Here is a 15,696-nt window from a genome sequence, read left to right as displayed (position 1 = left end):
CCCAGGCGGCGTCTGATAAAGAGTCTGAGGGGCGTGGGGCCCAGGCGCCTGCTCCAGGAAAACCGGGAAGCCGCAAGGGCTCCCCTATTGCTCCAGAGGACTGGCGGGGCCCGGACCTCGGCTCTGGGACCTGGGGTTCCACCGCAGAGAGAGGCGCGCCCCACGGGTGGGTGTGTCCGTTTCCACCCGCTGGCCTTCCAGCCCGGAGAAGAGCTCCTGAAAGCGGGTATTTTGTCCCCAAAGATAGGTTTTGTCTGCGGTAATCCCGGATCTAGAAGTGCAACTTTGCGGCCGGGTCACGCGTTAGGGGGCCTTTGGGGGGCCTGGGAAGGGCAGGAGCGGACCTGGTCGGCATCCTCGAGGAGGAGGCGGGCTGCGAGAGCTGGGGCAGCAGGGCCGGGGGAGTTCCCACGGGTGGTGGGCGGCGGCGAGATTGGCTCGGACCCGGGTCCCGACCGTGCGGTGACGCTCTTGGAATCCCGCCCCGCCCCCCGTCCCCTGCCCCCCGCCCGCCTCTTCCGTGCTTAGGGCGTGAGGTTTGGTTGGGATCCGTCTGGAGCAGAGCAGAAAACTTTTCCCCTCCCGGCCCCCGGGTCCCTTTTGTCTTTCTGGGAGGCGGCGACCGCTCCTGAGCGGAGAGTCCCTGTCTCCAGGCCGGCGCGCCGCGCCCGCTGACCGCCGAGGGCAGGAGCGCTCGGGCTCCGTGCGCTCGATGGCGGCGGCCGGCGGCCCCGCGACCCGCGGCGGGCACAGGCGGCAGCACGTCCCCCGCCCCGAGGCCGCCGCCGCACCCCCGGCGCGGGGATAGGGGCGCCCCCCACTCTCCTCCGCCGGTCCTCCGCCCTCGCCGCCCGCCCCCTCGCTTGACTCATCCGCCCGCGGTGGCCGCGCCGCGTCCGCCGCCCGAGCCCCGCCGGGATGGGGAGTGAGCCCGCGGCTGCCCGCGGCTGCCGAGATTCCCGCTGACGCCCCCGAGCCCGCCGCCTTCTTCGTTCGTCTGCGGAGGCGCCTGACGTCCCAACTGCGCCTGCAGTGAGAGTCCGGAGAGGCCACTGGACCCCTGAGGCCCCGCACTCAGGACAGGTGAGGGGGGAGGGAAGGGTGCTGCCGGGGTCGGGGAGGGCGCTTCTTCACCCCCACTCCTCCCTGCTTTAGGCACCAGAGTTAGGGTAAACACTGTCTCCTGAAGTTTGGGAAATAAACCAAGTCCGCCATCAGTTTCGGACTCCCCAGTCCTCGGAGCGCAAGAGAAGCTTTGCGGGGCAGCCTCTGGGAGCCCGGAGCCTTGGAGCGCCTGGCTAGGCTTCTTTGAGCTACACCCTCCTTTGTCTCGGTTCCAAAGAGTCAGCATTTTCTGTGAAGACGTGCACAGCGTCAATTTATAGTAGTGCTTGGCAGGAGCAAAGTGTAGTCAGGGTTTCCTAAAGGCAGTATCTGGTAGTATCTACATGGGCAAAATGGACAGGCGAAGCAATTATTTGCCAAATTCAGCACTACTTTTCTTCCTATATAGTCATATAGTCTGTCCTTCAGAAAAAAAGCTGAAGCTTTGCAAGATTTGCTTCATTAATCATTCTTTTGCTATAATTAATTGTCCACGCAAGCATTTCACACTGTGTAGGTGTAAGGTCTCTGTGTCTATTTACTGCCCTTAGGTTTAGAGGGAGAAGTGTATGTGTGTGATAGATGTAATAAATATAATTCATTATTCAGTACCAGGCATTGGTAATGGCAGAAAGTCAGATGCTTCACATATATGTAATTTACTAATTGGAGTCAATCCCAGTACACCTGAGTCTGGTGTATTTCAGAACTGCATTATGTTGCATTAAAGTGTCTCTTAACCTTGTTTTTTTTCTTCTGAAGACCTTCAGAAGTAGCTGTGGGCAACTGTATGCATAGAAAACATTTAAGGAATCGTCAACTGTTCTTATTTGTCAGTAAGGATGTTGAACTCTTTTGGTTTTGCAGTCAAACCAAGTTCTGAGCTACACTTTCTGAAGTGCTTTGTGCATAAATATTACCAGCTCCTGTAAAAGCTATTTACTTTGATGGTTTGTCCCGTGTTGCATTATAGAAATACTTATTATCAAATGACCTTCAGTTTGTTATTTGGCTGCTGATACGGGAATATATTACCATTTTGTGAAAAGTTGGCTAAATTTTGAAACTTTTTAAACCCTTGCTTTTCCGCTACTGTTTATCCGGAGAGAAGCATCTGCTTATAGTTTCATGCTTTTCAAACAGCTTAAGTGAAGAATAGGAGTCCCTCTAAACAGAAAATAATGTTTTCATTAAGTGGAAATTATAGTTAAATGTAAATATAGTTAAATATAAATTTAATGTTATGAGACTTTTCTTTACTCTTAAAAATATATACAGAGGTGTTAGGAATGATTTTTGCTAACCAAGTCCTGCTAGAGAGCTCATAATTAATTATGGGATGATTTAGCTGTAATTTGTAACCCTGGTTATAATTAGCTTTGTATCCTAGGCTGGGAAAGCCTTCAGTGAAAGAGGGAGTTCTTGTGTGGGAAGGCTCTGTGTGTGATTTCCAGGTGGTCGGCACAGAAAGGCTTTACCTGTTGCTTCTGAGTCGGGTCCAGGTAAATGCCATGTGGTATCCCAAACGCACCCATAATCAGAAGGGATCCTTCAGGAAGGATCATCGTAAGGAAGGATGGCTGCACTTGTTATTTTAACTTGGAAGAATTTTTAGTGAAGTTTTGGAATGCTCCAACAGCTAGATTACTATAGTCGGACTTGTGTGGTTTCAGAATTTTGACAACAGCTCACTGGGCAGAGGAAGATAACCGCTGACACATGGGGGAGCGAATCTGAACTGATTGCTTAACTTCGTTCATCCCCTGAAGATTCTCAGCATAAAGGAAAAGAAATTCATATTTAGCTCAGGAAAATAGATAAGAATAAGGATAAAAGCAGATGTCACCTTTTACATTTCTTAAGCAAAATTAGTTGAAGATAAATAAGTCCTCATAATAATGCCCTTATTAAACAGAATATAGTGTCTAAAGGGAAGGCAGTTTTAAAATAAATTTCATTTACTATTACTCTCCCTAAATAGGAGACATCATGGGAAGTCTTCCTCAAGCAAAATGCATCTGGAAAAACAAAAAAAAGCTTGTGTAGAGACCAAAAAACAAATCGCAGTGAGATGGACCCTTCATTTTATTAAGGGATAGATGATTTGCAGTTTTGGTAAATGTATCTGTTTCAGGACTTAAGATAGGTTTTGTCTGTTCATGTCTGATATGTGCCCAAGCACTCAGAGAACACGGATGAACACATGTTGGGGTGCCCTGCTAGCCGATGGACTGCAAGGTAGCCTCTCCTATGGGAACTTAGAGTTTGGTGGGGAGAAGTCTGGAAAGTGGGCCACAGATCACTGAGCACATGGGATGGTCCTTGAGCATCAGGAGACTGGTGCACACGGGGGAGCTGAGGACTCTGGATGGGGGCTTGGAAAACCTAAGTTGTTGTCCTGACCAAGCCACTGAATGAGTGGCCCTGGATATGTTCCTTGGCCTTAATGGGCTTCTGCGCCCTTCTCCCATCATCCCCTCATTGACAGATCGAGGGCTTTGGACCCATGATCTTTCTGTCCTCTTTTTAAAGTGCTGTATGATGAGTTCTGGTGGAATTGAGAGGGAGAAGTCAGAGTGTAGTGTGGGAAGGGTGCAGTTAATAGAGTTTGGGTCAAGGGAAGATAGGCAGGAGGCCATGCTGGACACAGAGAAAGGGTAATAATGATGCTAATACGAGGTAAAGGAGATCTGACCCATCATTGATTATCTGAGCTTGAAATACACAATAAAATAATAAATACCAACTTTTGCTTAGTACTGGATGGTTTTTGATGAATTTTCACAAATAATGGCAATTGATTTTTCACAACATTCCTAAAAGGTAATGAGAGCAGAAAGGTGACAAAACTGGAACTAATACTATAAAGCACGCATGCACCAGTACGCCCCGTTGCCTTTCTGCAGATTTGTAGAGATAGGAGAAGCTAGAACGTGCTTTGGGAACCCTGTGTTCATGGGACAGAGAGATAAGGTGGGTATCTGATTTTAGTGTAGGTTTAAATTTCTGAGTAAAAATTTAGGTTACATTCTGGAAGATAAGTCTCCAATTATGAGATCAAGACCTCCTGAAATGTCTCGGTTCCTGTTGTTGATGTTTAGTGTGATTATTTCTGTGTGCTTCCTCCCCACCTCACCTCCCTCCCCTTCCGCAGCAGGAATTCTGGGGATTTAACTATTTACAGAGTCATTGATAAGACTCTTCTAAGAGCTTTGAGTGCAGCTGGGAAAAGGAAACTCATATAAAGATGGGGATTTGGGGACCATTTTACTACTAATGGGATATGTTCTAAGAGCAAGTTGCGATTTGGAAACTTTTGTCCCTGGGGGTGAAATTACACAGGAGTCATAGGAACTGAACAAGGTGTGAAGATGTGGATCTCTACATTCCCTCCTGCGGCGCCCTCATCTGCCCAAGCATTAAGTGCATCAAGGGTGGACAGGTGACACCCCCCCCACCCTGTGTCCCTGGCCAAGGGAATTGGTCAGGATTCACCTGGTTATATGTGTAAGGAACCTCTATTTAACTATGTTATGAAAAAAAGGACTTACTGGCTCATATGACCGGAAAATCCAAAGATGTACCTTGCTTCAGTCATGGCAAGAACCCAGAGACTCACGTGAGCTTTGTCAGGGCGCTTTCTCTCTCTCTCTCTCCCTGTTTCTTAGTTCCTTTCTCTCTGGGTCAGCTTCATTCTGAGGCCCCTTTCTATGTGCTGAGAAAGCTGACTATCAAGTAGTTCCCGGCCTGCATTCTGGGGCTTTTGAGCCATAGAAAAGAGAAGTCTTGTCTCTTCCAAGTTCCATTCGTAGAGATTTCCTTCAAGGGCTCTGACTGGCCCTATATCAGTCCACATCCATCAGAGAGTGCAGTATGATGAGTGCGGTCTTGAACTAGATCGTGTGCCCCACGCTGTGTACAAGGTGCTGGTGGTGGGGTGAGGAGGTAGAGGCTGGTAGGGACACCATGATGGACAGTTGTGTCAAGATCACAGAGAGGTGTGTGTCTCTGAAGCTACGTTTGCTGCCATGCCAATCAAAAACAACATGTCTGTTATCAAGGAGACTTGTCCCCTCCTTTTCTGGGACAGACCCCCTAAACAGTGATGTGGAGTTTGCCCATGGAGGCAGCTCAGGTGCCCAAGACCACTGCAAATTCCAAAAGTGGGACCCTCCTCCCAGCCAAGGCAAAGCCGAGTGATGAAGTAACGCCCTTCGTGTCTAGACTTTGCTGAAAGAGGTGTGGTTGCCAGCATATTTCTGACTGAGGAGCCCACCATTTATCTATATCCACATAAATATACCTGTGCTTTATTTCCAGCCTAGCGATTTCATTATCAGAAGCCCTGGTCATCTAGGAATGCCTGGGTGGCTCACTGGGCTCAGATCATGATCCCAGGATCCTGGGATTGAGTCCCACGTCGGGCTCCCTGCTCAGCGGGGAGCCTGCTTCTCCCTCTGTCCCACCGCCCCCCCCACTCGTGTTCTCTCTCCCTCTCAAATAAATAAATAAAATCTTAAAAAAAAAAAAAAAAGAAGCCCTGGTCATCTAAAGATCATTAAATTGGAGACCCCCTACCTTAGGCACTACCGATCTAGTGAACGTTTGAACAGGAAAGTGAAGTGATGAACACAGCACTATTGTTCATGGAGGTCCCGAGTTTGTGGGGGATGGGCAAAGGGGAGGCAGCAGACATAGATTAGAGTTACCACTTAGGACATAAGTCCTAAGATTATAGGTACCAAAGTAGAATATTGGCACGTGTAAGTGACATCATGAGTCTGGTAAGGGTGTATGTCAGGATAAAGGAGCATCTGCGTTGCCATGGGAGAGAGGAAATGGATCAGGAGGGACCACATAGGAAGATCAGCAGGGCCAGTAGGTGACACGGCTGTGTGCTGTGGGTAAGTACATAGCAGCTGACTGTGTAGAAAGGAGGCCAGTGGTCACTGTGAGTCCAAGGGTACAACCTTTATGCGTGTAGCACTGACATTTATTGGGGACCTACCTCGTGTGCCAGGTCCTGTGTTACATGCTTTAAATTCACCATATTATTTAAATCTCATAAAAGCTCTCTGTGGTGAGAACACTGGAAGTTAGGGAGGTAATAACTTGCTCAAGGTTATATGGTCATGAAACGGCAGCACTGGGATTCAAACCCTGGCCATCCAAAACAAATACCCCTTCTTTAATACACCGTGCAATACTACCTCTCAAGGCCACGGTCAGAATCCCGTAGATGAGGTGAAACTGAAGGTCGGGCCTTCTAATAGGCAACCAAAGTGACGGAAGTTCCAGAGGGGGCGGAATAGAGGTTATCGGGGCAAAGGTGCAGAGCACCTATGCTCTGGGGCCAAACGGACAGGATTGCCAAAGCCAGAGGGGGACAGACCTAGATTCTTGGTTTGGGGTTTGGGGTGTAGCAAGGGAAGTGGACGGGAGTGGTATCAGGAAGTTGAACAGGTAGGCAGATCATTACAACAACTGGGGCTTGATTGTTGATCTGAGAACAGGAGCCCTGCCATCTGCTCTGCTTTAAATACCCTTTCTGGTGTAAGGCAGGAAGAACATATACTGGGCAGCTCCTCAGCGGGAAACGGGATTGTATTAGTTGTCAGGCACCGCTAGGAAAAAAAGAGCTAACATTTGTAGAGCATCTGCCGTGTGCCTTAGATACATAATCTCCACCAAATCTTTATTACAGTCCTGGGAGGGTAAATATTATGGCTGGCTTTCTTTTTCTTTTACTTTCTTTCTTTTTTTTTTTTCTTTTGAGCCAGGAGCTAGAGGCTTAGAAAGGTTAATAAATGATCTGCCTGAGCTCCTGGAGCCAGATTGGAGATGAAGGTGCTGTCATGGAAACCCAGTTCTGTGTGAATCTAGACGTGATTCTGGATCTTCAGGGAGTCATCCCGGCCCTGGCAGGCAAGGTCAATGTCAAGTCTGGGGAATAGAAATGGGGAAGTCAGCAGGGCATATGGTTGTGCAGGGAGACTGGGAGCTAACTTATAGTCCTAAGCATGTGAGAGAGGAGCAGGTCATCTGGAGGGGATTGTCCAGCAGGATTATATCCGGCTTTGGCAGAGAACCTAATAATCCAGTAGGTTTTTCCCCTCTGTGCAGGATCTCTGTCATTATGCAGGACAGATACGTTAGCAAGTCAGATGTTTGGAAGGTTTAATTCTAGTCACTGATTTCTGTTGAAGAGAAGGGACCTCTGCCAGCTGCTGTGGCCTGAATGTCCCTTTATATGGACAGGTACTTTGCCCTGAAATATGATAAATAGATACATAGAGGGAGAGGGAGAGGGAGGGCGTCAGGAAGGGAGAGCACTAGCAGATACTGATGTAGTCGGTATGGGGAACACACTCCAGTGATAAAGGTCTATACTTGGAGATACTCTGGATGAAACTGCTTACTAATTGAATAGGAGTGACATCATGTCATTCCCTAACAAATGCAAGATCAAACTTTTATCTGGTCAGGCGTGTGACTGTGGATTTCATTATGTGCCCTGGGCTGTGTGTATGTGTGTGTGTGTGTACACGATAAATGGAAATGGAATGTGAAGGTATATAAAAATATACATTTTAGGCATATTTGTGAGAACTCAGAGCCTATTTGGGGAGGTAAATATTAACTATGCATGAAACTTTAAAGCAACACAATAAAACAATATGATTTTAGAGTTAGAAGGATTTTTCAGAGTGCAATCAAGATCACAGTGCCTGCTAGCTAGTATTATGAAATACAAACTTAATAGTAGCAGTTGAACTAAATGTTATGGAGACTAAAAAGAATGGAACCATCTAAAACCTAGAAGGCCAATCCAGGGAGGCTTCCAGGAGGAAGTGAGTTCTGATGACTATGTATGAGCAGAGAGATGAGAGGAAGAGCATTGCAGGTAGGATTAAGAACTTATTAATGCTCTCTGGCCAGAGAGCACAGGGAATTACCCATGGTGGAACAGGTTGGGGTTGCTGCTTGTTTCAGCACGGGTGAATGTACACCATAGGGAAACATGGAGTGTCTCAGTAAGAGGGTGTTAGAAACTAGTTATTATAAGATTTTAAGATTTGAGCTTGTGTTATACGATTTGGGGAAGGTTTAAAGAAGCAGGGCTTTGCTCTGGATTGAAGCAGGAATAATCCTGTGATTTTCTATCTTAATAAGTCTTTTTTTTTTTTTTTAATCTTAATAAGTCTTATCTGAAGGAGACAAGACTAGAGAGGCTAACACTGTAATTGACAAAGAAGCAGCAGTTCCGTATGAACCTGATTGGGGGGATATTGCTCATTGTAGGGCTTGGACAATGTCTGCGTTTCTGTTTGTGTTCAGGTGTGATTATAGAGTGGTCTTATTTCTGTCCTGAGCCATCATGGCCACAGAGTGGCCTTGTCTGGTGTTGACGTTCGTGAAGTCGTTTCCATCTGACAGGAGGCACTCAAGGCCTGGTTGTGAGTGCCAGGCCCGCTCCTGGATATCAGGGATGGCTCTGCTCCTTCCTAACCTGGAAGTGATATCTCAACGTGTTTCTGATTCCAGACACCAACTAAGATTTCCATCGCATGAGGGTCCTATTCGTGAATGTTTCTCTTGGGGGTTATTGAGGTGACTTTCTTCCTAGATCAGAAAAATTTATTTAACAATATTTATTAAATGCCACTGTTTACTAGGTACTCAGCTAGATTCTGCGGATGTCGGGATGACAAGGATCTCAAGAATTTCATAAGCTAAAGGGAGAGCGAGAGGTAAACCAATGATTGCAGTACACTGACATCAGGCTGGTAGAGATATTAGAATAGGTAAAGCATATTAGAGGCTCCTTGGATAAAAGGAATAAGGACAAGGAGCCAGCTTTTTGGCAAATAGGGAGCCAATCACAGAGGTGCTGATAGGTTGACAGCTGCTGAGGAATATTTTCCTTACTGAGAATCAGCATCTTGGGGCTGACGTGCAGGGCGAATCCAGGGAATCTCAGTATTCTTTCTGTGTTGATTTAGGCGTAGGAGAGGCACAAATTTGGGCTCACTTGGCAAACCACGTATCAGATCAGCTCCGTGAACATCCCTGTGTGAATATCTGTAATACAGGAGAGTTACTTAGCATTTCTGAAGAGATGTTCTTCTCATCGTAAAAGCAATACATGCTCCCAATTAAAACTTTGGAAAATAACATTAAGTATAACAAATCAGGGAGAGAATTTGCCTATAATCCCCTGACCCCAAAGCACCCATCAGATTTTGACATTTTCTTCCTTGTTTTTAATGATTTTTTTCCCCATAGTTAATAACATGTTACAACCTTCTCTGTTTGCTTAACCTTATGTCCTAAATATTTTCCGACTCCTAGGCAAGCTTTATTAATGTCTGTATAATATTTGATTGTGTGGATGCACCACAATTTATTAACTGGTGGTTTCCAGATATCTGTCATTATAAGTGGCATTTTGATGAAATCTTTTTTCAAATTTCAGATTATTTCTCTAAGCAAGATCCGTGGAAGAGGCTAATTCCTGGGTCAAAGGGTATGGATGTCTTAAGACTCTTGATACTTAATGCAAAACTGATTTTCAGAATAGGTGAATTTGTGATTGACAGTGCATGGAAATACCCCTTCATCATGCCTATACTAGGGTTTTATGTATTTATTTTTAAATAAGAAAAGCTACCATTTCAAGATGAGTAACAGTTTTTGTTAACCACGTACTTTGTTTCCTTGTTATAAAAAAACTCTCTTTTAGAATATAGACTGTTGAAACATTGTGATAAACCATTCAAGTTTTAAATATGTATTTACACACATTCCTGATTATGCATCTAGATAGAGGCACAAGACAGAGAGCAGATTAGCTTGTGAGTAATTTTTTTAAATCATAAAATGCGTATCTTGTCAGGGTGCTCTTCAGACCAGGTTGTGGAGAACCTTCTGAGCCAGAGCTCCACTTTGCAGAACAAACCCTGGCCTCCTCTGCATCCGTAGCTCGGTGGGGTATTGTAACTCTTGTGCTCATGGTCCTTACACTGTTCAGAGGGGCTGTAAGCCAAGTGACGGCAAGCCTATGCTTGTTTTGTCTCTGGCTGTGTTCTCAGCAGGGGACCCTGGACCAGGTTGAGCCAGGAGGCAGAATATGAGGTCCCAGATAGAATGCAAAAATGCTTGAGGTTTTCCCCCTCTCTGCTCTCTTAAACCACCGGTTCCCCTCAAGTAAGCCGAAGACCCTGAATTTTGAGCCTTCTGATTTTGCTCTCTTTTCCAGAAAAAAAGCAGTCACATCATAGTATCTAGCTTTCATAGTGAGGAACTTTGACTCATTCCATAAGAAGGCGGAAATTGCATTTTAGTTAAACCTCCGTGGGTTTTTTTCTTGTCCAAAAACATTGCCTGCAACTACAAAGGAACTATTAAACTTCCCATAGCAGTCCATTTGACATGAGTTTTGAGTGCCATTTTCAATCTTTTCACAACTGCTATTTTTCTACAAAAATAATACACAACTAAAATAAAAATACTTTTGGTTTTCTTCTAAAAGTTGAGGGAGAATTATAACTCCATTTTCTTTTATGGATCTCCATCAGTAACTTTGAACAGAATTATTTTCATTCATTTATTCACCAAATCATGATTTAGTGAGCTTCATTCAGAAATTGCTGCTAAATTATACTTATGACCTATCTGGTCAAATGTGAGGCGCATCCCATACAGTGATGATGTAGAAGACCATGTTGGAAAGCAGGACCCATATATTTATGATTCGCTTACTGATAACATGCATAGGAGAGTCAACTCAAGCTCTGTAGGAAGTTCATTAATTAATAATTGATTCAATACATATGTGTTGGCAGCTGGGGATAGGGTAGGGCTCAAAACCAAGGTTGTGACGGCACATTCTAGATGGGGGGAGACAAACAAGGTGGGTTCAGACATGGAAAGGGCTTGAGGAAGTAAAGGAATCTGATGTAACAGAGTGCCTGGGCTTTTGGAGATCAGATGGTCAGGACAGACTTCTCTGTGTTTGAGGCATCTGGGCTTAGACCAGCAAGGTAATAAGAGCAGAAGACTTCATTTTCAGTGTGCTTGGAAGCTATGAGAAGGTTTTTCTTTTGGAGCATGATGTTTGAGGCCATTTATTAAAAGTAGGGGGATGGGAGCAAAAGCGCCATTCACGTTAGAAACTCAAGATGTGCCATACATCATTACGTGGCTGAAGACATTCCATATATAGTATATCCACCTTCAAAGAGTTTCATATAAATAAAAAATTAAATACTAATATAAATATAGTCTTCTCAGTAGAGTATAAACAGCTCAGTCAGTCCATTGCACATTTTTCTTGTTATGTGAAGCTTATATTTCCAGCTATGCCCAGTATAGTGACTTTTATATTGTATCCATTCAGTAAATGTTTGCTGAATTAATTATATTTGATCTTCTATGATGTCAGGGGAAGAAAGTCTCCGTAAGATATAAAACACAGACTTTTTAGGGACTGGAGGCGATTATGCTAAGTGAAATAAGTCAAGCAAAGAAAGTCAATTATATGGTTTCACTTATTTGTAGAACATAAGGAATAGCATGGAGGACATTAGGAGAAGGAAGGGAAAAATGGGGGGGGAATTGGAGGGAGAGATGAACCATGAGAGACTATGGACTCCGAGAAACAAACAGGGTTTTAGAGGGGAGGGGGAAGGGGGGATTGGTTAGCCCAGTGATGGGTATTAAGGAGGGCACGTACTGCGTGGAGCACTGGGTGTTATATGAAAACAATGGATCATGGATCACCACATCAAAAACCAATGATGTATTGTATGGTGACTAACATAACATAATAAAATTAAAAAAAAAAAAAACACAGACTTTTTAGTAAGGGACTAAATCATTTCTCTGAAAATATTTAAAGTGTTAACATTATTCTGAATGTTAATAATATATATTTTTAAGGATTTATTTATTTGGGGGGAGGGACAGAGGGAGAAGGAGAGAGAATCTCAAGCCAACTCAGGGCTCGATCCCGTGACCCTGAGATCATGACCTGAGCCAAAATCAAGAGTCAGATGCTTAACTGACTGAGCCAGGATATTAATAATATTTAAAAATGATATTCAAAGTGTTAAAAAATGAAATATTGAAAATAAAAGTATAATTCACAGATATAATTACCTTCTTTACATACTCCCCCCCCTACCACCTGTGCCATATGGGCAGAAATCTCTGGGAAGTCCACATGGTGGTCTTATCACACCTTACTGGACACATGTGGAAATCCCTTATTTATTTTGTGAGTCTTCCAATCCTTGAACTAATCTCTATCCAAAACTAACTCTATCCAACACCTGCATAATTGAACAGAAGACAATAATAGCATGTAATTAGTGATGTTTGTTAGTGAATATTTAGCTCTGTGTCTTTGGGGAGATCTCGTTCAAAATATACTTATTGAGTCATCTGGTGTTTATCAAGAGCATGCTCAGTGCCGGCCACTGTGGTCAGTGCTGGGAGCACAGCGGCTTCTCCTGGAGGAACTCGCAGTCTAGAGGACTGTAGTAAGGCTCAGTACTTTAAGCGAGGATAACAGCTTTGAAAGATGATACAGGGGTCTCCCTGAGTCTAAGCTTGGGGAAAGGGGGTGGTAGTGAGTGAAACTGTGGACTAATTCACAGAAGCCTTAAATTCAGAATTTGGTTAAGTGATTTTTAAAAGACAAGTTATAAAAAGAAGACAAAGATGAAAAGATGGCACACTCCATCCATCTCCAGGTAACAAGGCCACCTGCATCCTGATTCTCATTCCTACTGATATTCCCTGGGGAGTTTCTGTTCTCCCGCCCCAACTGTCAGAAGCTCATTGCTCATTTGGCAGGACACCTGCTGACTGGCAGGCCCCTGTGACTCAGCCCCACCTGCCAGCCCATGAACCGAGCCCTCTCTGCTTCAGCTGCCTTCGTGGTGGCAGTGGGGGGCAGGGTAGGGAGGGTGGGTGTGCAAATGGGGGGGGAGTGTCTCTTGGCTCTCCTGTCTTGGGGTCCAGCAACCTGAGCTCTTCCTTCTAACCCTCGTCAGCACCACTCCTCCCTGACCTTCTCAGACTCCTGTAGCTTTAGATTGGAAGATCCTCAGCCCTGCTCCCTTCTTGATTTCTAGTGGAGCGTCACTCATTCATTCTTTGTTCATTCATTTGATACATATTTTCTGAGCGCCTACAATGTACTGTTTTAGTCCCTGGATATCTAACAGGAAACAGAGCTCCCCTCCTAATGATTCCTACGTTCCAGTTGGAGGAGACAGATGATAACCTATAGTCTATTGTGACAGGTAATAAGAACAATAAAGCAGGACCCACGGACAGAGAGCAGTTGGGAGGGGGAGTAATGTAGCATAGTTACGAGAAAGGCCTCTGGCATTTGAGCAGGGGCCTGAATGAAGGGAGGGAAGGAATCGTTAGACTACCTGCGGGCGGAGAGTGCCTGGCCAGGGTACAGGAGGCTCAAGGGTGATGGAGAGGCAGCCTCTGAGAAGTGGGAGTTGGCTTGGAGTATTTGCACAGCAGAGAGGCCAGTGTGAGTGGAACAAAGCAGGAGGCTCCTGCAGGGTCTTGGGGCCACGAAGGAACTTTGGACTTTCATCTGAGTAACATGGGAAGCATCTGCCCATCCAAACCTGCGTGGCGGCTTTGCTGGGCCCAGTCCTCACCATCGTTACTAGTCTCCGAAGGAAATAGGCAGTAAGCAGAGGCCTAGGTGTCTGCATTCACCATCTGTAGGCTCTGCCTGATGGATCTGAACTGTGATTCAAGGTTCTCATAAATCATGGGATCAAAAGAAAGTGACATTGATAAAGACCTTGAAGCAAGAATAACCCAGAGAATTCTAAAGCCAATAGGAGATGTTTTATTTTGGGCTTGTACAGAATTTTGTTGTGGATTGAAAACAAATTCACAGATTCAGAGTATGAGAGCCTCAAGGAGTCTTTTTCATACAACAGCGAGAAATGTGAGGTCTGGAAAAGCAGTTCACTTTTTTTAAAGCCTGCTTCCTAAGTACAGGTGCAGACATAGGATTAAAATCTTGGCCCCTGGGTGATACACACATGTTAAAGAAAAGAAAAGCTATGAAATTTGGACTGAAGTTAGCCACCTAATATGAACTAGGGCTATCATGGTCAAAGACTTGGGGCCTACCCCAAAAAACCTTCTCTTAAATATTAGCATTGTTTGGTCAACAGATACTCATGGAGCACTACTCTGTTCTAGGCACAGACCGTGCCTCATGCTGGAGAAAATCTGAGTGGGTTGGACAAGGAGCTTATCATCTGGTAGTGGGGCACAAAAAATTACATCATCAGTAATGATGTGATGATAAGTGTGATTAATGCCACAAAGACATAGATGTTGCTAGGAGAGAGGGTCATGAGTCAAAGGATTGGTGGAATGTTTCCCAGGAGCTGTCTTGTAAGATGGGGCCAGAGACAAGAGGAACTTGTCTGGAGAGGCTATGCCAGAGAGAAACACCATGCAGGCAGGTTGAGGAAAGAAAGGGTTCGGTGTTTTTGAGAACAGAGAGAAAGCCATGTCACTGGATCATAGCAGGGGAGAGAAGGTGGAAGGAAAGGTTATATGCTGGGTGAAGGCCATCGTGAAATGCCCTGAGGGAGATGATAAGGGTTGGATACTTGTTCCAAAGAGCAAGTTTTGAAAGAGGAAATACATGAACCCCGATTTACCCCCACTGGGCAGTTTCGTGGTAAAGGGGTCAGAGGAGGCAAGAATACACGAAGGAAGAAACAGCAGAGCTTAGACGGGATGGCGGAAGTGATGTTGGAGATTTGTGGACAGAGCGAAGACAGGTTTCGAAGGCAGCATCAGCCAACATTGGTAACAGATAGCACGTAGGAGATTAGGATCCAGGATATGCCTAGATTTTAGCATGACCGAATAGAATGGATGGTGGTATCATTTGAAAGGATGAGGAAGACTTAGTTCCTAAGTTTGGTTTCTGAGTTCAGTTTTGGACTCATTACAGTTGAGATGCCTATGGGGCATCCCAGGAGAAAGCGCAGGGGGACATTTGGACAGATGGGTTTGGAGCTCAGATGTGAAATTTGGAATGGAGACATAAATTTGAGAGTTATGAGCATATAATTGGTAGTAAGTCATGGAGAGAAGAGAGACTGGGCAAAGAAGGTGACTTAGGACCATGCTTTGGGGATTTCCATGTTTAGGGGTGGTTAGAGAACATACCAGGAAGTAGCAGCCCTGAAGGTAGAAGAAAAGCTAGGGGTGTGATGTCAGCGATGAAAGGTACGTGATATTAGCAGTAAAGAGTTGTTGGCACCTGTCACTTACTGAACACTTTCTGAAGATATGGGTTCAGTTTCTTTCTCCAATTTAATCTCTCAGGACAACACGTCTGTAGTATTGCCTTCAAACTTTTGAGCGAAATGGGCTTAGAAATTACTGAAGTCTTTTCTTGAATTTCATGTCGTAGTTGTTGGTACCAAATTAGAACAGAATAGATGCACGAGTTATTTCTTCACAATAAAATATTGATAGAGTTGCACATCTGAAGGTCAGTTTCATTATCATGCTGATTACCAG

At 45.0% G+C, this 15,696-nt stretch overlaps 1 protein-coding gene across 2 annotated transcripts in view; it reads left to right on the top strand.

The window, feature by feature from the left end:
- The first annotated feature begins 539 nt into the window (after positions 1-539).
- TMEM200A (transmembrane protein 200A) overlaps positions 540-15,696 on the top strand; it is a 70,714-nt gene continuing 55,557 nt past the window's right edge. For both annotated transcript variants that reach the window (XR_013441116.1, XM_036120833.2), the window contains exon 1: positions 540-1,083. The gene's annotated coding sequence lies outside the window, so the exon portion shown is untranslated. The remainder of the gene's footprint in view (positions 1,084-15,696) is intronic.

Source organism: Halichoerus grypus, chromosome 9 (genome assembly GCF_964656455.1).
Source record: "Halichoerus grypus chromosome 9, mHalGry1.hap1.1, whole genome shotgun sequence".
NCBI lineage: Eukaryota > Metazoa > Chordata > Mammalia > Carnivora > Phocidae > Halichoerus > Halichoerus grypus.
This window is presented reverse-complemented; position numbering and strand designations above follow the sequence as displayed.